The 22,358-nt window shown below is 47.0% G+C and overlaps 1 protein-coding gene across 3 annotated transcripts in view; it reads right to left on the bottom strand.

Annotated features, from left to right (window-relative positions):
- SYN3 (synapsin III) overlaps nt 1-22,358 on the bottom strand; it is a 428,731-nt gene that overhangs the window by 36,760 nt on the left and 369,613 nt on the right. The gene's annotated exons all lie outside the window — the stretch shown is intronic.

Below are 22,358 nucleotides of genomic sequence, written 5' to 3'. Positions count from 1 at the left end.
ATTACAGGCATTCAATAAATGTTAACTATTATTATCGTTCCTTTTTATACCCTTGACACCCAGCATAGTGTTTGGCACACAGCAGATGCTCAATAAATATTTGCTGAAAGAATAAATGAAGGGGCCAGTCATGGGAATAGCTGGGTAAAGAGAATCTAGGCAAAGGGAAAAGGAGGTGCAGTGGCCCTTGGGCTGATGCTCCTGGTGGGAAAGAGACTCACTCACAAGCATTAGCAGAAAACTGAGCCTTGACATCTTTTTGTGGAAGCTGCGGGCTAATAGGGATTCATGCTTGAGGAAGGGCAATCCCACTTCCTCTTAAAGGTGAACACTGGGAACGGGGTCAAGATCCTTCCTAGAAGAAGGTTTGAAATTCAACTTGATAGACTTGAGCAATTGAAGTCCATCGCCCTATTTCAATAGCCTAGAAAACATTTCGGGCAAGTGTGACCGGCGGCTCACTCCAGCGACATCCATCTCCCTCAAGTTCCCATAGAAGGCCCACTTTGGAGCATGCTCCATCTGGTGTGATGGCTGGGACAAGCGTGTTTTTTTCAAAGCTAACTATTTGAGGCAATTTACTGAACCAGGTTATTTACGAATAAGCTAAAAGCTAAGAGGGGATCTACCAAAAATAATAACTGTAGCTTCAGAACACTTGCTCTGTGGTCTCCTTCTGGCAATAATTAGCTGGTTGAGCCAGCTGGATATTCAGGCCACTCCTAGTTCGAGATAATAAAACCGTAACTCTGGCTCACAAATGGATGCTTGTTTTTCTGTTTTTATAACAGGAAGGCGTTCTTCCAGCTCATTACAAAGTGGTCTATGCTCGTTAAGAAGCTAATTAGATGGAGTGAGGGGGAAGAGCTAAATCTCAGTTTTCCCTCCCAGTAAATGTTTTCCAGTCTTGCCCCACCTAGACTCTCAAGGCAGGACTAAGCGTAGGTTCTGTGCTTACATCATTAACGTCAGGCCATGCTTACAGAGCTTAGCTCAGAATCTTTCCTGAGCTCTGCATCAAAAGCTTCAAAGAGGTAAATGTGAGTTTCAAAGAAGCCAATGCAGAAATTCTGAGACTTTCTGGATTTATGATGCCCATCTCAGGAATGATTTCAAGGCATTCCAAGGCCAAAAGAAGTACTAAGCAGCTTCATTTGTTAAGTAGTTAGAGCTAAGTAGCTTAATAAATATTTATGTTCTAACAACTTAGTAACTGAAATAAACAATGCACATAATATTTTTATTTCATTCTTAAATAACTACAATTACTTACAAACGAGATGTGTGTGCTTGCTGGGCACTGAACAAATTCCCGAACCTTAGGATCAGAGAGGGCTCTTCACCCGCATTTCCTGCTCCACACTGATTTTCAGAGCACTTGCCTTTTAGCACAACTACTGCCCAAAACCCAGTTTTGCAAAGATGTGACGTCATCGAAAGGAACACGTTGTGATCTAATGTTGAAACTGTGAACCACCTCGACTGGTAATTTGCATGGTGTCTGACCGTTGCCCAGAACTGCTGTGTTTCCCTTGAAAACTAAAATCTACTCTGCTGCCCTAGGGCGTTGGGTGCAGGGTTTGGGAACTGTAGGCCTAATGTTACTACTTTTGGCACCCTCCCCCCAGCAGTGAATAACACAAGCCTCTGGTGCAACATCCCTGGCGAACAGCCTGTCTGCTCCTGTGAAACGTAGGTCTGAGAAACCCACGGGGGCGGGATATCCAATAAACCCATCTGTGCTTTAAACCAGTCCCTATTTTAGGAAAATTACAAGGATACTGCGCTTTTTAAAATGATGTAAATTCTGTTCTAGATTGACTCATCAGGACCAGGCTCTTAGGTCAAATGTGGGTTAGTTAACGAGTGTAAGGAGACTATTTGGACTAGTCCTTGAACGTATCTGAAATAAAATAAAATGTTATCTAAGTGCTGTATTAAACAGATAATCAAGGCACAGTCCCTGCCATTGAGGAGTTCACAGTCCATGGGAGAGACAGGTACACGGACAGGCAATTCAACAGAGGGTGATGGATGTTGCAACAGAGGCCAGGTGTGCAGCACAGGGACCCTGATGCACCCTGGGGTGGGTGCCAGGGAAGGTTTCCCAGATGAGGTGATGGATTCTACTCCAACTTTCTTTGTCATGATTATGAAGAAGAGGATGAATTTAAACACAAAGCTTCTCTTCTCTTTTAAATCACAAAGAAACAGTTTGAAGTGGGTGTTGGCGCAGGGCTTTATATGTATCTCGTTATTTTCACATGTATTCTTTCAAGATATCTATTTCTCATTGAGCACTATCTATGTGCCAGGAACTGTACTACACAGTCCACCTACAGTATCTCATTTAATCTTCACAAACAACCCTAAGTGCTTCCAGTCACGATGTACCCACCCGAGCCCTGTCTCTGTAAACAACTATAAAACTGGAAAAAATTAACGAGGCAACTGTTTTGAGGCAGTGGGAACAGGCCATGCAAGGCTGATCCCTGAGACAAAGGACATCAGGAGGTGGGCCCCATGTGGGCCCGGCCCCTTTCCCAGCCTCCTCTCAGGCTCTCTGCATGTGGTGGAGACACTGGCACTTCCTCAACTACCCCAGCTCTTTTCTGCCTCTGGGCTTTTGCATGTGCTGTTCTCTCTCTGCAAGGTTCTTCACTCTTGTCCTTGCATGGCCAACTCGTTCTCATTCCTCAAAGCTTTGCTCACGTGTCAGCACCTCAGAAGTTCCTCCAACAGCTCTGCCATGTTTTTCTCTTTTAACAACCCGTTCTTCTCTGGCCTAGTACTGAGTAAAGTTTACAACTGTATTTCTTTGCTCATTTATACCCTATCTGCCTCTCCCACTAGCCCATGATTTCCAGCGCTAGCACAGCACCTGGCATGCAGTAGGTGCTCAATAAAGAGATGTTGAATGGGGACTTCCCTGGTGGTGCAGTGGTTAAGAATCTTCCTGCCAATGCAGCGGACACGGGTTCGAGCCCTGGTCCAGGAAGATCCCACATGCCGTGGAGCAACTAAGCCCGTGAGCCACAACTACTGAGCCTGTGCTCTAGAGCCCGTGAGCCACAACTACTGAGCCCGTGTGCCACAACTACTGAAGCCCGTGTGCCTAGAGCCTGTGCTCCGCAACAAGAGAAGCCGCCGCAGTGAGAAGCCTGCGCACCGCAACGAAGAGTAGCCCCCGCTCGCCGCAACTAGAGAAAGCCTGCACGCAGCAATGAAGAACCAACGCAGCCAAAAATAAATAAATAATAAATTCATTAAAAAAAAGAGTTGTTGAATGAATAAAGGAAGAACGTATTAGATTGGTCTCTCCCTTTCCTGTGGGAGGTGGGGGAAATGGGGAGACAGGGAATTCCTCCTCCCCTTTTACAAAAGTCACAGAAACTCAGAGACCATATAGGGCAGATCTGAGAAGGCTTCGTTAAGGAGTTGGGACTTGAAGACATGACCACTCAGTCAATCCTCCTGGTATCCATGAGAGGGAGATGTTATCCTCCCCATTTCACAGATGAGGCTCAGAGAAGCGAAGGACATGTCCAAGGTTTCCCAGCTAGTAAGTGGAGGGATAGAGACTCAGATCTGGTCTGGTGAGTTCAGAACCCCACGATCTGTTCACGACATTGCCCTGCTTTGAAAGCAAAGGATCGGGGCAACTCTTCTCCTTCCTATCTTTTTCCTCCCCCCGCCCCCCCGCACCCCGTATCCTCGCCTGGCTTTTTGCAAACTCTACTGACAGATGGACTTGAGCTGGCAAAGGGTAGTTCCTGAGAGCACAATGGGGCAGGTGCCCAGTCTCTTCCTGGAAGGACCTGGGGAGGACAAACTCTGCCAGCCAAACTCCACAGCTAAGGTGTCCCCCAGCCGGAATCATGGCCTTGATGACTCAACCCAAGGGCCCCTTGGCCAAGGCAGCCTATGCCAGGGACCCTGGCATGGCTGAGGCTAAGAGCTGACTCACACGGCAGGCTGCCACCACCTGAATCACCCACTCCACCTCTGGCTGGAGAGAAGAGGTTGGGGGCTGGGGTGGGGCACTGGGCTAGGACCGCGTGACTCATCTGGTGAATAAATAATAACAATGATTGTAATAACAATAATGATGGGCCATGACAGCTACTCTTAATGAGTACTTTTCATGAGTCAGGTGCCATTCTAACAGCTGTATATTAATTCACATAGCCTTCATAACAATCCTATGTAGTAAGAACTATTATTTCCCTATTTCACACACGAAAAGACTGTGGCCCAGCAAGGTTGTGTAATTGGCTGCAGGACCCAGAGCTGGCATGTGGAAGTGCTGAGATTCCAACCAAAGTCTGTCTGACTCCAAAGCCCAGCCATTCATTCAATAAATATTGAGCCCCTGCTATAAGCCAGGCACTGTCGTGGGCACCAGGGATACACTGATGGGGTTGAGAAGTTAGTAAACAAATAAATATATGACATATTAGGTAGAGATGAACATTATGGGGCAGATAAATTAGGCTAAGGGGGTGGGGCTTACAGGGGTTAGGGTGGGGATGTGATTTCATATCGAGGTTGTTGGAGTTCTCCCTCATAAGATGGCATTGAGCAGAGACCTGGAGGAAATGAAGGAACGAGTGATAGGCCTACCTTAGGAGGGGAAGGATGAATGCTAAGGCCTGAGGTTGACCTTGGATTGCTCAGTGTGTCTGACGAGCAGCAGGGAGGCTGGTGTGGATGCAGATCAGAGCAGTGGGGCAGGGGCACAAGTCACATGGGGTCCAGAGCCATTGGGAGGATTTCCGCTTTTACTCTGATGCTGGGGGGAGCCAGGGAGGGCTGGGGCAGGGAAATGACACAATCTGACTTACAATTTAAAAGGATTCCTTTGCTGTGAGAAGACTAAAGCAAGGGCTAAAGGCAGGGAGACCAGTTGGAAGGCTACTTTAACAACACAGGTAGGAGACATCAGTGGCTTGAAGCAGGGTGGCAGATTCTAGAAATATTTTGAAGGTAGAGCTGAACGGATTTGCTGATGGGTAGGACGTGGGATGTGAGAGAAATGCAGGACTGAAACATGAGCTCAAGGTTTCTGGTTGGAGTAACTGGAAGGATGGGTCCCCTCTCCCCCTTGCCTCCTCCCCAAATGGGAAAGGCTGTGGAAAGAGCTGGTTTGGGGGGAAAACTAAGTGCTCAGTTGTGTCCATCCTCCGAGGTCCTGGTGGACGTTTGGTCATGCAAGTCTGGGGTTCAGAAGGGAGGGCTCCCCTGGAGATTTAAATTCATGAGTCAGGGATGTACAGATGGTTCTGAAAGCCATGGAATTGAATGAAATAGCCTACGGGGGGGGAGGAGCTAGAGGGGGGTCAGAAGACTGAGCCTTACGAGCCAGAGTGTAGAGGTTGGGGAGATTAGAGGGAAGCAGCAGAGAGGACAAAGGTACAGCCACGGAGGCAGGAGGAGAACCACAGCTCTCTCTGTGACACCATCCTGTTAAGGAACCCAGTGGGCTGAGGCTTCCCAGAACTCTGGACTTTTCTGTGCAGGAGAATGGATCTGGGTGTCATTCAGGGGCCACTCGATTGCTCTTCAGCCCTCTTCTCTTCCTTAGGGTGAGTCTAGGGCCTTCCCTCCTATTCTCTCCCCCTCTCTCCTCCCTTCCTTTCTTCTTGCCTGGTTTGCCAAGTGCCTTCATGTTCAGTTCCCTCCTGTGGCTGCTCAGGGGAAGCTGGGGGTGTTCAGAGCAGGGCACCCTGGGAAGGACTGCCATGTCACCCCAGAGCCCACCTTGGGTTCTCAGCAGAGACAGATACTCTAAGACGGTTCCTGCCTTCTGCAGTGAATCCTGTGGTGTGCCACCCGGATCCCCCCTTAAGGACAGAGGCACCTGTTCCCCGAGCTGCCTGGGGTGGTGGCTGCTGGGGGCTCATGGCCGCATTTCTCCCCAGGAACCGCCCTCAGCTAAGGGGAGATGCCTTGCCCAAGTTTACACCACATTCCTAGGACAGCCCACATCCAGTGACTGATTGCGGCAGGAGTTCAACGGCCCAGTCCCTTGCCATGGTTTGGGACAATTCTGAAGGGCCATCTCAGCTCTGGAACTCCTCGTGGAGCCAGCTGAGGTCCCTACTGTAACTGCACTGCAGTTCAACTTCTCCCTCTGCCTAATCTAATCCTGCCTCCCTCACTTCCCAAGGCAGTGTTCCCAAGTGCAGACCCTAATGCGCATCGTGTAGCAAGTCCCCATCTCAGAGTCTACTCAATATCGATTCCCCGCTTCCTCCATCCTAATAGAACCCCAATTTTGTTTAGGTATCTACCCATCTCCAGTCAACCATGGGTTTCAGGGGGAACTGAAGCTACTCCCCATACAAGAGGTGAATCCTGATTACATTCAGTCAATCAGAACACAGCACGCTTCTCTCACTGGCCCAGGGCTGGACTCATGAATAAACTGTCTCAATGAGGCAGAAGAGAACATCTCACTCCATGATGGACATGAACAGAGAGGCACGAAGCATATAACCCAGAATGCCACTAGCAGCCAGGGTAGGACAGAGGAAGCTGCCCAAGAATGAAGCTGGGCCTGAGGCCAGCCAGCAGAGACAGAATGAGCCTAGGACCTCGGTGACACTGAGACACTAATCCCCAGGCTTTCAGAGTGTTTAAGCCAGTTTGAGGTGGAATTTTCTGTTACCTTCAGGGTCGATTCATTTACTCGCTACTGGCTGTCTAAACCTGCTTTGCTGGCCCATGGGTGTGTCTGCAGGAAGGTGTTCTTGGTGAGGCTCTTGTCTGAGGCACAATTTTTCCCTCCGAAGGGACTTGGGGGCACGGGGTCCTTTTCTTCAGCAGCAGCAGAGTACCTTTAGGTTGGGGGAAAGCTATCAGGGGACTCTCTTATTTCCAAACTCCTGCAGTTTCCTTCCATGTGGAGGGAGTGACACTGCTGGCCCATCTGCCCCTGTCATTCACTCCTCCTCAAAGGGTGTGACAGACTCAGATCAGAGGGTCTGAAGGAGAAACGGGGCACACGTAGGAGCCCAGCCCATTCTCTTCTCCTTTATCTTTGGGAGCTGTCTTTCCCACAAACAGCATGTAATCTGCTCTGCTTCCCAGACTGTAAGTGTTTTGAGTCAGGCCCAACATGAGGAAGCCTGAGGCAGCCCAGCAATGTCTGTGTTTGATGGGCAAATCTGCTAATTCTGGGGTTTGGTTTTGAGAAGCCATTTGCCTGCACACTTAAGCCACAGTCTTTAATACCTTTATTTGTACTAACGCACTTGATTTTTCAAATTCCTTACGATTACTACACCCCGGCAACTCCCACAGAGCCTGCAACATGGCTGACTGGCTGGAAAAGGGTATTGTAGGAGCAAAGTCAAGCATGAGGCTGGTCGATGACCTTTAATGCCTCTTCCAATCCCAGACTCAGTGATTCTATTATCTGACAAAGAGAAGTACCCCAGTTGTGTTGAAGAGACAACCCCCTAACACTTAATTTCAAAAGGCATTCATTCAGTGGTTCCTCATAAGAGAACTTCCACAATGAATAGCAAATAGCACCATTGCTAGTGGTTTTATAAAAGTTGCCGGAATCTTCCCTTGACCCAACTGGAACCTCTCTCCTGCCCTTTCTCACCTTCCTTGCATGACCTCCTGGCTTTGTGGGCTGAACAGAGGGCAGCAGGCTCCTTGCAGAGCTCATTAAGGTCTGCTTTTTACTTGCCTGAAAGCCATGCTTAGTAAATCTCCTTTCTGGGGTCTGAGAACTCGACCTTCGGGCAAGGCACCATCTTGGTTGACTTGCAGGGTTTTGACTCACCGTGAAATGATCGCCCTCTATGTGACAGGCCCTGACTGCAAGCCCCTCTCCCCCGTGTCCCTGCCTAACACCCCCCCTTTGTCTGGGCTTTTCACAGGGAGTGTCTCGACCCTGGACTTGACCGCTCTGCCTCCCCATCAGCACTTCTTGGCTAAGCTGCTCCACCCCACTCTCTTTTCTGCCCAACAGGAGAATAAAGGGAGCCTCGGAGCCTCCTAGCCGGATCAGATTCCAGATCGTTGTGATGAAGACACACTAAGCCAGGCAAACAAAGCAGATGCTCCCTCAGCCAGGCTCATTATGTCCACCTCTCCGTGGACATTTCACTGCTTCGGGCCATGTCTGTCTGCCAGCCGCCCAGGGTCCCTCCTTCCCATCGGGGCCATCAGCCTGGGCTTTCATGGCAGGGGCACATGACCAACCAAAACCAAGAAAAAGAACACTGAGAGCCAGGAGGCTGGGAAGGGACCTCACTGGGTGACCTTGGGCAAGTAACCTTCCCTCTCTGAACTCCTGGCTTCAAAATGAACCATGCTAGCTTAGGTTATAAAAGTAAATCAAGGGCAGCACTGTCCACAATAGCTAAGATATGGAAACAGCCTGTGTCTGTCAGTGTATGAATGGATAAAAAAATTTACGGGTGTGTGTGTGTGTGTGTGTGTGTGTGTATGTGTGTGTAATTGAGCCACGAGAAAGAAGGACATCCTGCCACTTGTGACAACATAGATGGACACTGAGGGCATTATGCTGAGAGAGACAAATCAGGCAGAGAAAGACAAATACTGTGTGATCTCATTTATATGTGGGATCTAAAAAAAGCCAGTCGATAGAAACAGATTGTAGAATGGTGGTTACAGGGGCTGGGTGGGGGGGAATCGGGGAGATATTGCTAAAGGGTGTAAGTATGCAACTAGAAGATGAACAAGCTCTGGGGATCTGATGCACAGTGAAGTGATTATAGTCAACAATACTGTATTATATATTTCGAAGTTGCTAAGAGAGTAGACTGTAAACATTCTTACCACAAAAAAGAAATGATAATTATGTGATGGGATGGAGGTTTTAGCTACGCTAAGGTGGTAATCATATTACAATACATAAATGTATCAAATCAACATGTCGTACACCTTAAACTTACACAATGTTATGTGTCAATTATATGTTAATTTTAAAATGTAAATTGAGGTTAAGAGTGTGGTCTCTGAAGCCAGACAGCCTGGCTTTGAACTCTGGCTCACCAAATGCCAAAAGGGGGTTACTTGACCTCTACCTCCCAGCTCCCTCAACTGTAAAGTGGTAATTAGTACCCAACTCAGGCGCTCCAGATAAGAGGGGTACGTTAACCTGTGTCCAGTCCTCAGGCAGTGCTGGCACATAGCACGCTCTCAATAAATCATCATCACCCTCATCGTTCCTAAGAGGCTCACGGTCTGTAAGGGGAGTCAGGCATGTAGCTGAAAGTGCACCTAGGGTTCCGATGGGGCGGCAGAATTCTGCACAGGCACGGTGCAGGCACAAAGTCGGGGTCACATCCACTGAGGGCTTGGGGAGAAGTCCAGGGAACTCTTGAACTTGAGCTGAGCCTAGTGCTGAAGAGGCTGACACGGTGTGGGGTGATCATGGAAGATAAAAGAGGGAGGGAAAGGCAGAGGAGCGTGAAACCATCTGGCGTGTTTGGGGACTGGAGAGGGAGTGGGTGTGAGGGGCTCTGGGTGTGCGGAGGCCAGTGCTGAGAGGACCCCAGCGGGTTTGGTGGATGCTGGGGGACCTTGCAGGCTTTATTCATGGATAATGTGGAGCTACTGCTGGGTTTTAAGCAGAGGAGGGATGTAGCAGTTCTGCGTTTTAGGACCCCAGTTCAGCAGACACTGTGGAAAATGGATGGGTGGGGCCCGCCAGGAACCCTGGCGAACATTTATAGGCAGTGATTGCTGTAGTTTAGACCAAAAGTGATGCAGAACTGACCTGAGGCAGAGGGAAGATAAAGGCAGGGAAATGCAGCGAATGCTCGTGGTGGATGTGGGGTCCAGGGAGCCAAGCAGGAGAACCCTGTGCTGAGTGCTGATCACACGGCGGCCATTGCTGGGAGCCCTCTGCACCGGGACTCTGGCCATGCTGCAGTGAGGCCCAGGGAGGGTGGAGTAGCTTCAAGGTCACACAGCTGGTGAGCAAAGGAGAAGGATGCCTATCCACAGTCTGGTTTCAGAGCTCCCAGGCGTGACTACCGTGCATGGCCGCCGCTCCACAAGGATGGCTTTTATCCAGTGCCTTGCATGCGCCGGGCATTGCTCTAAGCCCAAGATCACCCAGCTAGTAAGTGGCAGAACTGTGATTCAAACCCAGACAGTGGAGCTCACGCCTTATCACCCTGCTGAATTAGTTTGGGGGTCATTCTGATTCAGGTGAGGCCACAGGAGTGGACGCAATTGTCTAAGGCATTGCTGTCCCTACAGCCACGTGTGTAATTCTAAATTTTCTAGTAACCACATTAAAAAAGGTAATAATAAAAAAAGATGAAATTAAGAACATGTTTTATTTAACTCAGTGTCTAAAAACATTTATCATTTCCACGTGTAATCTTTGTAAGAATTATGAATGAGGTAGGTTCTCTTCTTGGTACCCTAAGTCTTTGAAATTGGATGTATATTTACACTCACAGCCCATCTCAATGGAGCCACATGTCAAGGACTCAGCAGGCATGTGTGGCTGGTGGCCACCGAATAGGACAGCGCAGGCCTGAGGAGTCACCTACAGTGAGAAAGAGGGAGAGACAAGGATGGGACCCCAGGGCACCCGGACAGAAGGGCGGAAGAGGGGAATGCAAAGGAGGTGAAGAAAGTCTGGCTGGAGAGGAAGGAGGAAAGGCGGGTGAGAGTGGTGTTCCAGAAGACGAGGCAGAACTGCATTCCAGGAGACAGGGCAACCATGCCAAATGGCCAAGGAGCAAAGCAACGGGCTTAGGACTTTATCAGATTTGTCCATCTGGGAGGCATGAACGATCTCTGCCAGAGGAAGTTTCGGGGAGTGGTGGCAGCTGATTTAGGAAGCCTTCACAAAGACAGGCTTCACAAAGACATATTTATTCTTTGCAAGTCGGAGTGAGATTTGAACATGCTGCAGTGTTGGAAAGATGCCAGTGGAGAAGTAGCACTGAGAACCAGGGGTGAGAAGGAATGGACGGGTAGCCAAGTCTCAGAGGATACGGGTGGAAATGAGAGCCAGAGCTCAGAGGGAACACGAACTCGGAACAGGAGACACAACAGCACTGAGACAGGGAAGATGGGTGTGGGGCAGGGCAAAGGCATGGCAAGGTGTACACACGTGAGGGCAGAGGTGATGAGGTGACTCTGCCAGCATCAGTGAGCTCTGTGACAGGGGCGTGGTCCTCTTTTTGGGGGAAAGATGTGGGACTTGCAGAGTGCAGTGAGGTTCTGAAAACACCACCATGGGGATGGGAAAGGCAGCTGACTAGGGAGATGTAAAAGCTTTGCCAAGACAACTGGGGGCTCCTAAGGCCACAGGCCATACATTTGTAGTTGCAGCATCAGATCAGTGGTCTTGGTTTAGAAGAGATGAAGGTTCATGGCCGGACTGATCCAAGGTTGGGAGTTCCAGGGCAGGTGTGACAGGAGGACTAGAGAGATTGCTCATTGATTCAGCAAACAGGTATTACATGGCTACTCAGTGCCAGGTACTGTTCTAGGTGCTAGAGATCGTACGCAGTGTCAAACGAGACAAGATTCCTGCCTCCACGGAGCTTATGGGAATGGTTTTCTCTAAACGCGTAGTAGCCTCCTAACATAGAAGGAAAGAGAAGTGTTCTGCGGTGGGACTCAGCTTGTTTGGCAAACAATTGAGATGGACTGAAGTTTAACATTCCACATGTGGAGTTGACGTGCTCCACTGTCAACTCAGGGGACAGGGGAGAAGGTGGCTGCTCAGGACAGTGGGTACTGATCCTGAAGTCATGGAGGTAGGGATTACCACCTCCACATGCCTGGAGGGGACTGATGAGGCTCAGAGAGGGTCTGAGACCACACAGCCAGTAAGTGGGAAGATTGTCTGGGGCCAGAGCCTGCTGCTTTTACTTCTCCATATTCTCAAGTTGAAGAAGCCCCAGAAAGAACAGGTTTGTTGAGTCCCCTGTGGACATGGGTTCTCTACCTCTCTCCTTCTTCTCTTGCCAACCCTGGTTTGGCCAGAGCCATGGCCATTTTATACACAGATGGAGATGTCAGGGGAAGCTTGCTTATGAGGATGGTCCCCAGGTCCAGAGGGGACTAGACAAAGGTGAGTCAACTCCTCTGGGTGATTCAAGCTCCTAAGGGGGAAGGGGCTTCCTGGGGTGGCCAGGACAGAAGCACAGTCAGACTTTGCTTCTAGCTGTTCTGAGGCAGCTCTGCCTCAACGTCCTGGATGATGTTGGACGTCCGCGCTCTCTGTGCCTCGGCTCTGGTCTCTTTTCTGCCTGGAATGCTCTCCTTGCTCCTCTACCTAACACGTACCATCCATCAAAGCCCTAAAACTCGTCGCCTTCTCCAGGAAGCCTTCCTGGTCCACTCCAGCTCATTAGAGTTCCTCCCCCCACCCTGAACTCCTGCAGGGTTCTATACTACTTTATTTCACTTTAAGCAAAGTCTTTATTTTCAAGGAAAAAGTGCATTTTCTCATTTTCTGTTCTAGGCATAAACTTTAATTATTTCCAGTGGAAGCAAAACCTCCTGAACCCCTTTCAGTGTCACCTAAAACTTGAACTTCCTCTATTTCTGGGTAAAATATGTGTTCACAAATGAGATGTGCAATTCGATCACACTTTTTGACTTCAAACTTTTCTTTGCCAAAATTAAACAGTACAATACCAACATTTCCTCTATAATCTTCATCTATGACACTGGCTCCTACATCTATGAAGTGTTTTGCAGCCAAGCCAGAACGTGCAGCTACTCTCCCATAGTACCCAGAAGGAAGAGCTATCTGAATGTTGGTCTTCAGATGCCAAGTAGTATAGTTCAGAGGTGGAGGAGGAACAGGTGTTTACTGTTCACTTAATTATGAGCATATGTTCATTCACTTAGTCCACAAATATTTATTGAGGGCACTGTGCTAGGCACTGAGAATATGGTAACAAACAAGACAGATGCAAGGGAATGTTCTGGTGGGGGGGAGGTGGAGAATAAATAAGCAGATAGATAAAGAAGTGGTTAGGTAGATGGAAAGATAGGTATAACAGGTAGGAAACAACTAGTTTGCAAGTGCATTGAAAGACACAAGCAGGAAAGTGAGATAGAGGATGTACTACTGTGTACTGATAGAATTTTCCGGGACTTCCACAAGCTGATTCATCAGGCCAGGTTTGTAGAATCCCATTTAATAGGATATAGGCTCTACTACATCACACTTTTTTTTCCCTCACACAAGTCACAAAGTTGTTAGATAAATCAGATGAAATTCTACAGGCAGCACAGTGAAAGCACAGACTATGGGGTCAGGCTGATCTAGGTTAAAATCCTGACTCAGGCATTGTAGATGCCATGACCTGGAATAAGTTCTTAAATTTTTCTGGGGCTCAATTTCCTCATGTGTAAAATGGGGATGATAATATTTATACCCATCCTCACAGAATTGGGAGATTAGAAATGACATCTCTGTCTATGTCTATCTAGCCATCTATCTATCATCTATCTATCTAAACATCCATTTCTCTAAGTGATAGTTATTATTAAATGCGTAAGAGTTCTAAACAATACAAAATGACCCACACATGGAAGGTATTGCTTTGAGCATGGGTTTGGGAATCAGACTTTACTGCTCACTAGCTGTGTGACCTTGGAAAATTTCTCAACTTCTCTAAACCTTGATTTTCTCAACTGTAAAGTGGGGGTTATAATAGTACATACCTCACAGAGTTACTACAAAGACTTAGTGAGATAAACTATGTAAGCAACTGAATGGTGTCTGGCACAAAACAACGAATGTAAGCTGCTTGTGATTAACTAAAAGGACCTCTAGGGATAAGGTATCTAGAGATTTTGTAAAGTCACTATACACAAAGTATAGAGATACACAAGTATCTCTTTTACTTTCCTGGCCCTAGTGGCTTATATTTTCTGGGTGTGGAGGCCTCTCTCCCAGTTGTCTGTAGAGTGGTTTTAATAGGGGCAATGCTGAAGGCGTGTTAGGTATAGAAAGGCCATACCTAATCTTGCTCGTGGGCAGATCCTGTGGTCGATTAAACATGGTATTTAACTCCCCTCCCTCCACACACTGCCCTTTTAGGGAGGGTTCGAAAACCTGCTGACTTTCCTGAAGGACTTAGATGTTGTCTGTCTCCGGTCAGACAGTGGAGGAGGATGCTGAGTGTGGCGGTCCTACCAGGGATGGTGAGACTCCGTGTCTGTCTGGCTCCCTTGTGAAACATTGAGATATTAAAGGCCATTGTAAACATTTTTCAAAAAACAATAGAGAGATTTCCTTTGTGTGGGTTGGGATGTGACTCCCTGGCAAGGGGTATTATTCACTTTACCAAAGTTAAGGAAGTTAAGAGAGCTGTGCTGAGGTTTGGAAAAATTGAGGTGTTTTTCTTCTAATTGAAAAACTTAATTTTCATTTTGGGGTTGGATCTGCGCAGCTTTCTCTCCCAGGAGGATGTGCCTTGTAGTAAGGAAAGGGGGTGTAACAGGGAGGTGTGGGGAAGCTTTGGTGGGAGGAGAGAGGGCAGGGTGCTGGAAGCTCTGGCCTGGGTATGTGGCCTTCAATAACTATGTTTATTCAGTGAACAGCTCAGAACCTCAGAGTGTGAAGGGACCTGAGAGGGCATCTGGTCAACCCTCTCATTTTTCAGATGAGGCAAATGACACATAGGGAGGGGTTAGAATCAAGGACTGAGACTGTCTCCAAGTCTGCCAACTTCTCTCTACCAGTGCACCACAATGTGGAGTGCATGGCATTGGCGGTCCAAGGGATGACTTAGAGGGTACGCAAATGAACATTTAACTTTTAACAGTTAGATATTTATTTCAATGTGTATTAGGAAAAACTATCTGGGCCATAAAACTCATAATCTATGATTATGATATAAAATATCATTGAAAAATACATTTATTTAAGCAAAGACAGAGGGAGCGTGTTTGTGTGTATGTGTGTTGTTTTAAAAATGCTGGATAAATAATGGAATAGGTCTGTAGGTTTGTTATAAATCATGGCTACAGTCCACCCCATCTTTAGGGTTATGGTGCTGCACAGTGAAGACTGGGGAGGCCCTTCTAGGTTCTCCTAGAATTTGGCATTTTCACTCTGAGAAGCAGCAAACCTCTGACTCCTCAACCCCCAGCATCCCCTTTCCTTCACCTCATCCTCTCATTCAACTTTCTTCACAATTTCTCCCTTCCCTCCCCTTTGTCTTCCTTCTGATCCCCAGTGCCCAAAATAACCAGCAGGCAGTGGGAATAGCTGCTAATTCTGTGACCTCTGGGCTAATCTGTGATCTCTCCTCATCCCAGGATCTGGGATTCATACAGAGCCCTGGCTGCTGGGAGCCAGAGTCGGGGGCCTTTTTCTCATCCTGTCTTCACGAAATTTCAAGCTTACCCCATCTATTTGCCTTCTTCCCAGATCTGCCTAAACTGTAAAAAACAAAACAAAACAAAAAACAAACAAAAAAACCCCCCAAACCCCAAACAACTCCCCTTAAAATATTAATGGTTGATGGGATAAATATGTCACCAGCAGCCTCCTCCTACAACCCCTAGTCTGTGACAATGGTACATTAATAGGCCTTGGGATATTCCCAAATCATAACTAAAAAACAAAATCAAAACATTATGAAGCTACAATGAAACATCACTGTCACCCAAAGTGTACACCATCACAGCATCATACAGAATACTTTCGCTGCCCTAAAACTCCTCTGCACTCTGCCTATTAGGCCCCCCTTTTAGCCCCTGGCAAACACTGATCTTTTTTTTTTTTATTAACATCTTTATTGGAGTATAATTGCTTTACAGTGGTCTCTTAGTTTCTGCTTTATAACAAAGTGAATCAGCTATACATAATACATATGTTCCCGTATCTCTTCCCTCTTGCATCTCCCTCCCTCCCACCCTCCCTATCCCACCCCTCTAGGTGGTCACAAAGCACCGAGCAGATCTATCTGTGCTTTGTGGCTGCTTCCCACTAGCTGTCTATTTTACATTTGGTAGTGTATATACGTCCATGCCACTCTCTCACTTTGTCCCAGCTTCCCCTTCCCCCTCCCCGTGTCCTCAAGTCCATTCTCTACATCTGCATCTTTCTTCCTGTCCTGCCCCTAAGTTCTTCAGAACCATTTTGGTGTCTGCATCCAGTGGGTGGCTTGCATAGGCTTCCTGGTGGAGGGGACTGGTACCTGTGTTCTGGTGGGTGGGGCTGGATCTTGCCTTTCTGGTGGGCAGGGTCGCGTCCGGTGGTATGTTTTGGGGTGTCTGTGAACTTAGCATGATTTTAGGCAGCCTCTCCGCTAATGGGTGGGGTTGTGTTCTTGTCTTGCTAGTTGTTTGGCATGGGGTGTCCAGCACTGGAGTTTGCCAGCCATTGAGTGGAGCTGGGTCTTAGCGTTGAGACAGAGATCTCTGGGAGAGCTAGCACCAATTGATGTTACGTGGGGCTGGGAGGTCTCTGGTGGACCCAACGCCCTGAACTCGGCTCTCCCACCTCAGAGGCTCAGGCCTGACACCCGGCCGGAGCACCAAGACCCTGTCAGCCACACGGTTCCAAACTCCAGAACTCCACACTCCGGATGCAGCCCTTTGGACGTGCCTTACAAATTTTATAAGTTGTGCTTTTAACTTTTTCCTTGCTAAGAGTCTATATGGGGAAATGGCAGGGGTTAGACTGGGGAGAAATATGAAGGGTTAAGTGTCCAAGTTTGAGCAAATTATGTTCCAACTGGTAGGCTGAACTCCTTGCTTATTGTCTTTTCCGCTAGTGGCTTTCAAACTTTATTGACGCAGAAGTGATGAAGCAGGTTCTCTTTGTATTACATGGTGTCAGTCAGCACGACAGTTTCTTCCTCTCAGCTCATTAAATTCTGGATTCCCTCCTTCCTGATCTTTATTTTCAGGAGGGCCATCTCCGTGTAGTCAAATACCGAGCTGAGTACCTGGAGAACTGGGCTCTTGCGTAGGCTGTACACTGGGTGTGAATATGGGTAATTTCTCTCTTCTGGGCTTTAGTTTCTGTATCTCTGTAAAACTAGGGCTCAGGTGTTTGGATCTACTGTCCAGGCCAAGGGAAAAGTTTTTCTACCAGTCTCCAAAACCTCGCTAAGGGGGAACAGAAAACTGCCAGAGGTATGTATATTATTCAGATCAACCCCAAAGAAAGTCTCCTTGAGCCAGGGATCGTCTCAACAGAGGACATCCCTTTGTGGCCTCCTCCTCCAATTCAAGCCTCAAAGGGGCTGACGGTGCTGGCTGTGGCTAGGCAGCCGTTTGAGCCTCACCACTGGTCGTTTTATTGACTTCATAGTTTTCCCTTTTACATATATTTGAAATCACATAATATGGAGCCTTTGCAGAGTGGCTTCCTTCACTCGGTAACATGCATTTACGTTTCCTCCATGTCTTTTCATGGCTTGACAGCTCGCTGCTTCTTAGCACGGAATAAAACTCACCAGTTGCAACAAACGTACCACTCCGGCGGGGATGTTGATAATGGGAGGCTGTGCACGTGTGGGGGAAGTGGCCACGTGAAATAGCTCTGTGCCTTCTGCTCAATTTGGCTGTGAATCTAAAAATGCTCTAAAAAATAACTTCTATTTAGAAAAAAAAAAAAAGACTATGAAGTGTGGCCACGTTTATGAGTGGGTTCTATGCTAGGGTTAAAATAAAATCAATGAAAACTCTCATCTCCTAGTCTTTTTAAGAGTAGTGATCATAGGGGCGATGAGACAATAATTTAATATGCATTGAGTGCCTTCTAGAATCAAAATCCTCATGAAGGCAGGGATTTTGATTTGATCTCTACTGTATTATCAGTGGCCAGAACACTGCCTGGCACTTAGTAGGAGCTCAATTAGTACTTGTTGAGAAATTAACAAAAATATCAGGCCCTATGCTAGGCGCTGGGGCTCCAAGCATAGTTTCTGCTCTTGCGGTCTGGCCCAGAACACTGACAAGCAGATGTAGAACAATAGGACAGTAAGATGATGCAGTAAGAGGGAGCTGGACTAGGTCCAGAGCTGGCTCAAAGGAGGGCAAGACGATAGAAGGCTTTAAAGGGGAGAAGTTGCTTCAGCTGGGTCTAGAAGGATGAGTCCCAAGGTGGAGACATCCCGAGGTATGATCTAAGGTGTGTAAAGTACAGGTAGGTTTGGGAGGACTTTAGCTTAACGTGGTGTCACCACACCTGTCCCTGGGGTCACACTGACCATTTCTGACAACAAACCAGGCCCTGAACTTACGGACGCCAGCTCCTCTGCTCTCCAACCCATTCTAACTGTCCCATCCCTGGCTCCAGCCCAAAGTCTCAGGGCCTTGTGTGTCACTGCAGGTGTCAGTTTTTGGGTGATGGCCTTCAAGTGGGCTTTACCCAGAAACACCAACTATGCATAAGGGCTGGAAGCAGTGGTATCCTGGAGCTGGCTCATATTGACTTATAAGAGGCAATTCTTAAATATTTAGAAAATTTGTGAGCCAGTTATTAAACCATTGTTAGCTTCATGCTGTCCACAGTGGAAGGATTTACACCCTAGAAACTGGCAAACACTACAAATTTGGGCACTTTTTTCCTCCCAGAGAGCCAGTTTGCCAGAACACTATTTGCTGGAAGACAACTGATGCTGACTGTTTTTCAGTGTCCCATGGAAGGATCTGAAGTATTGCAACAAAAATTCGATTATTGTTTTGTTAAAACAAAATATTTAAGAGCTTGATTTTCGAGCATCCAGAAAGCAGACTCAGATGTTTACTACACATTAACTTGAGCTTCCTGGGCAATCCTTATTTGTTCAGCCCCCAGAGTAAGGTTTCTCCTTCCATTTTGGTTTATTTAGAGAATAACCTCAGATTGCAGAGCAAGTCGGTAAAACACCACTGATTTTCTCAAAACCATGCCGTGCAAGGACACAAAATATAACGGGAGGCTGGGTGCTGAGGCTGATACAAGACCAAGTTCATCAGAGGAGTCTCAGTGTTCTCCTGGTGGACTTGACAATAGATGGTGTGAATTAAAAGCTACAGAATGAACTGACAGCTAATATAATACTACATTTATGTCTGTTATCATTTCAAGTTCTGTGTAGTATTTCGTTGGAAAAGAGAGTTTTGATGTCACCCAGTCAACTTATGTTGCAGAAAAGGAATCTAAAGCCCCCTGGAGAGCGACATGGCTACTGTGCTTCTGGTGGTGCAGCTTCTGGAAAGGAAAGGGAAGGGAGGAAACCTGGAAGGAAGGAAAAGGACTTTCGGAAAGTTAGAACTCCTGGCCTCCCCATCCAATGCCATTTCCTGTATGTAGGAGGAATGTGTCCAAATTTCTTTACAGATCTTCCTTGACTTAAAATGGGGTTGCATCCTGATAAACCCATCCTAAGTTGAAAATATCATTAAGTCGAAAATGCATTTAATGCACCTCACCTGCTGAACATCAGCGCTTAGCCCAGCCCACCTTACACATGCTCGGAACACTTACACTAGCCTACAGTTGGGCAGAATCATCTAACTACAAAGCCTATTTTACAATCAAGTGTTGAATATCTCATGTAACTTATCGAATACTATACGGAAAGTAAAAGACAGAATGGGCATCTGGGTACAGGATGGTTGCAAGTGTGTCTGTTGTTTACCCTCGTGATCATGTGCTGACTCGGAGCACCGTGGCTCGATGCTGCTCCCCAGCATCATGAAAGAGTATCACAGCGCATATCACTAGCCTGGGAAAAGATCAAAATTTAAAATTCCAAGTACGGTTTCTACTGAATGCGTATCACTTTCGCACAATCATAAAGTCAAATAATTGTAAGTTGAGCCATCCTAAGTCAGAGACCATCTGTATTTCAGCAGGGAACAAAATTACCATAGTGGTGGGTGCCCAAAATATCTGAACTTGACCCATGCACACTAGTGTTCTGTAAACATCCACATACAAGGGCCAACATATCTCGGCCCTGCTGATCTCTCTGATCTCATTTCCTTCCATCCACCCCCTCATTCTCTCTTTCATTTCCTAGAATCTGCCAAGCTCAGTGCTGCCTCAGGGCCTTTGCACTCATTCCTTCTGCCAGCAAAGCTCTTGCTGCAGACAGTCTCACAGCTGGTTCCTTATTGTCTTTGTTCCATTGTTCTCTGTCCTCCTCAGAGAGGCCTCTCCTGATCTAGAGCAGCTCTTTCACTCCGCTATGGCATTCTATGACATCACCCAGTCTCGTGTTCTTTCTTGCACTTATCATGGTCTCACGTTATCTTATACTTGTCCATGCCCCCCACAAGGATATAAGCTCTGTGAGAGCAGGGACTTGTCTGTTAGATTCACTACTATATCCTTTGCTCCTTGTACATAGTAGGTGTTTGGGATCTATTTTTTTGAATGAATAAGTGAACAACAACTGCTGACCATGACCTCTGGGCACTCTTTTGACCTAAGGGAGTGGTTTTCGACCTGGACTCCATGGAGTCTTGAGGTACCTTAGAGAAGCTTGGGGGTTCCATCTTTGTGGGCATGGACCCATGCAAGGAGACCAGTTGAGTGGAACTCTAGATCTCCTCCCTTCATCTCGAGCTGCTCCACACAGATCTGGTTATATACATTGAGAGTTTTTATTGTTCATTGGGCAGAGGGCTCAGAGACCAAAGAGCAAGGCCAGGTCATTGCTGAGGAAGTGTTGTGGATACTTAGGAGTCCATGAATGGGACACAGGTGGAGTAAACATTGATAGGGGCGGGGGGGTGGGGGTGGGGGGGTGTTCTCCAGGTATGAGGAGAGGGTCTTTGGGGGTGGTGACCTGATTCTAAGTCTTCCTTCCAGCTGCCTCAGCTCCTTGTCCCTGAGTCACTAACTAGCGATGGGCTCGCTGATGCTTTTTGCTGGGGCCACATGAGAGACACTGGCATTTTCTGACCACGACTTGAAACATAATGTTTGCTTCTGCACTCACCAAGTGAGCAACAGCCTTGCTCTCAGTGGCCTCATTAAATGGGATTCTATTTTCATAGCACTCACTTTTAGAACATTCCTATTTGCTGTTCCAAGCTCTTGGAGAGACAGCCCAAGAGGCTCTGCTGATAAAATGACTCTGGGCACGATAGAGATGGGGAGATGCCGAAATGAATAGCAGCTTTGTTTACTTGGCATTGGAACAGTCGAGAGGAGTTATATTTTAAAAAAATAAATAAAGTTTCCCTTCTCTCCACAAGAAAAAAACCTACTCTGGCTGCATGGCCAGCAACACAATTTCCCTCATAGAACAGAACAAATGTGAGTAGACTGAGATTAACTTTGGGAGAAAAATTAAAGAAATAAAATAATTATGGGGTGGGCATGGGGTAGGACTGGAGAATGGGTAAGATCAAGAGGCATTTGAGATGTCTAATTAAAAAGCCAAAAAGAAAAAGCAGCAACAGATGGAGTATGAGTATAGCGACATATATACACACTAAGGCATTTAAATATACATCTCTATATACTATATACGTACATACATACTAAGTATATATACATCTATATAGAAACAGGGCTTCTAAATATGATTGGTTCCCTTCCCCGCAGACTTGGCCTGTGTTTCCTTCCCACGGTGGAGAGAAGATAGTAATAATTAATATTACTGCCATTTTCTGAGCCCTCACCACGTGCCCAGCTCTGCAAAGTGGCATGTGCATACAATAAGTTATCATTCTTCTCACTTACCGAGCTTCCCCTCAGTTTTCCCCTCTGTAAAATGGGGACAGTCAGATTATCTACCTCATAGAGCTGTTGTGACAATTAAGTAAGACAATGAATATAAAGCATGGAGTACAGGGCCCAGCACCTAGTAAGTGCTCAATAAATGGCTTGTGATTATTATTATTGTTGTTATTTTCCACTGGTACCTCCAACTCAAAATGTTAAAAACTGAACTCATTATCTTCCCCCTCAAGCCTAGCCTTCTTGATCTCATATTTCAGTGAATGGAATCATTATATTCTCAGTTTTCTTCTCCTGCTCTGCATCTGGGCAGTCCCTAAGTTCTTTCAATTCTGCTTTTCCCATATCTCTTGACTGCATCCTTATCTCACCCCTCACTGCCTTGGTCCTGCCTGGGTGCAAATCCTTATTTCTTCTCTGAACTGATGCAGTGTCTCCCTAATAACTCCCAGGGTTTCTAATCTTCCCCTCCTGGCCCCCACTCCTCTCCTCTCCTCTTACACTGCTGCCAGAGTGCTTTTTCTACCTTATAAATCCAACCATGCCCATTCTTTGCTTAAACCCCACCAGTGGGTCTCTCTCTTACCTAGAAGATAAAGTCCACATTGTAGAGGCAGCATAAAACGCATCTATGATCTGGCCATGACTCCTGCCCAGTCTCACCTACTCTTCCATGTCTCCCTCC

This window comes from Stenella coeruleoalba (genome assembly GCF_951394435.1).
Source record: "Stenella coeruleoalba genome assembly, chromosome: 11".
NCBI lineage: Eukaryota > Metazoa > Chordata > Mammalia > Artiodactyla > Delphinidae > Stenella > Stenella coeruleoalba.
Note: the sequence above shows the minus strand (reverse complement) of the source record. Positions and strands in the feature narration are given on the sequence as shown.